This window comes from Sinocyclocheilus grahami, unplaced genomic scaffold, assembly GCF_001515645.1.
Source record: "Sinocyclocheilus grahami isolate Dianchi unplaced genomic scaffold, SAMN03320097.WGS_v1.1 scaffold1178.1, whole genome shotgun sequence".
NCBI lineage: Eukaryota > Metazoa > Chordata > Actinopteri > Cypriniformes > Cyprinidae > Sinocyclocheilus > Sinocyclocheilus grahami.
The window spans coordinates 112,211-114,601 of NW_015506357.1; positions in this window are offsets into that span (position 1 = coordinate 112,211).

Sequence of the window (2,391 nt, forward strand, 5' to 3'; positions counted from 1 at the left end):
AGAGAGAGAGAGCGAGAGAGAGAGACAGAGAGAGAGAGAGAGATGGAGGGAGGTGCCGAACGCGAGTTCATCATTACGTCACAGCCATAATTCTACAAAATAAAAATGTAATTTTAAAGTAGGCTATAATAATAATAAAAAAAAGAGTAAAGATTTTTTTTTAAGTATTATTGTATTTAAAATATATTCTGATTTCACACACATAAATATGTACATGAGACATCTTATTAAATATCCCCATATTTGCATAATGTATTTATCAAAAAATGATAAACAGACAATATGTCACAAATGTTACTGTTATTCGTATTAATCTGATCAAAAACAGTAGTTGCTAATTTCCTGGCCCTATATTTTTTTTCCTTCTTTTTCAATATATATATATATATATACACAAATTTATTTATTTTTTTTCATAAATCATACAGGTATGGAACAAGCAAGTATGCAAGAAAATAATGACAAATTTTATATGTTTAAATTTAGTTTAAGATTTAGGCTTCAGTGTTGCTATTGTTAAAAAAAATAAACCTATAAAAAATCTATTAAAGTCATTATCATTAATTGAAACGAAGCTGAAATAAAATAAGATGAAAACTTAACTTAAACCTAAAGTTAGAAATTTTGCCTTAGCGACTGGTAAATAATAATAATAATAATAATAATAGTTTAAGTACTAAAATTTCCAAAGCTACAGCTGAAATAATAATAAATTAAAGCTAAATAGATAGATAAAAAAACTAATACAAATTACAAAAGCACATAAAAATGACAAAAAAATATATTTTAATTGAATAAAAGTCTAAATTGTAAAATTGTGTACAAATACGGTAATACTTAAATAACACTGGGTCTGTGTCAATGAATCATCAAATTAAAGTTTTAAAAAGTATATATTATACTTATATTATAAAGTATAACTTTTACTGAAATTATCTACAAAATGTGTTAGAACATGAAATACTGATTTCTTACTAAATAAAAAGTTCCAGCAGATATTAACAAGATTTTCAATTTTTCTACCCAAACACAGTCTATAACCTCATGTACAAACAATTATAAGCATTGATTAAAACTTGATTTAAACAATAAATGAGCATGAGTGACAAAAAAAAGTTACAGCATCTCTTAGTGAAGTAATTATTTATCTGACCTGGACAGTAGCTGCAATTCACAACACGTCACCCGATAGTCCTGACTCCCGAACCATAAATAACCATCATATCTTACAGCATTAATGTTTCAGAGTAGAAACCTTTTCAAATGAATGCTGAATATTTAAACATCTACTAGTCTGAAAGAGTTATGTCAGGCTCATTCAGGGTGTGTCAACTTTACAGACCACTGTCTATCTCCAGCTCTCACAGAAACACACACCTAGAGTGTTTTGTCATGGTGAAGGGTCAATTCCACAAGGTCAGAGCTATTGTTTACTGAATATATCCACATTTAACTGTTAACTTATTGTTTACTTCATGGGGTAATAAAGAAGGAGCAATAAAATATCAGCACCCATATAATTTTAATGTTTAATAATAATAGTTACGCTTACCAAACTGCACAAATTATAATGAAGTAATACTAGGGTGACCATACGTGCCATTTTCCCAGGACGCGTCCTGGCCAGGATTTCTATATTGCCCAAAATATCTAGGTTTTGACTTTGTTTGCGTGTGCAGACCGATCGGTGTATGACATCAAAATACCTCGAGAGCATTTTGAAAGCATAATACACCAAAGCTACTTTACTGTATGGGACTGTCATTAATTCAATAGGTTTAGTAATGTGTTTCCCAGGGGAACTGTTATAATTATTCTCATCTGGCCTGCTGTGCTGCTAAAGAATCTCATTTTTATACAGGTGCATCTCAATAAATTAGAATGTCGTGGAAAAGTTCATTTATTTCAGTAATTCAACTTATAACTTTCCCACGACATTCTAATTTATTGAGATGCTCCTGTATGCACAAATCCCTGGCTGTGAATTGTCACTCATCTAATTGCATTTAAGTGCAGAGGTCTGATGGTTGAGGGTCACGGGGGGTTAGCAGTCTCAGAAATGGTTTTGTTTTGGAGTGCTAGATTGTTTTAACATTGCTTTAGGGCATGAATAAAACAATAAAATGTTTGATTCATTACTTTTGTGGGTAGAATGGTACAGTTATGGCTTCAGTAATATGTGGTTATTGAAAAACACTGATGCTTGCATTATGTTTTTGCGTTGGGAATTGGACATTCTAAAGTGTGAAAACATTTAAAAACGCTTCACATGAAAAACTATGTTGTAAACAACTAGGGAGAGCCATCAACAGTACTATAAAAAAGCAGCATTATAATACAAAGACACTATTGTAATTTTAAGCATTGTTTAAGGATGCTATGCAGAAACAG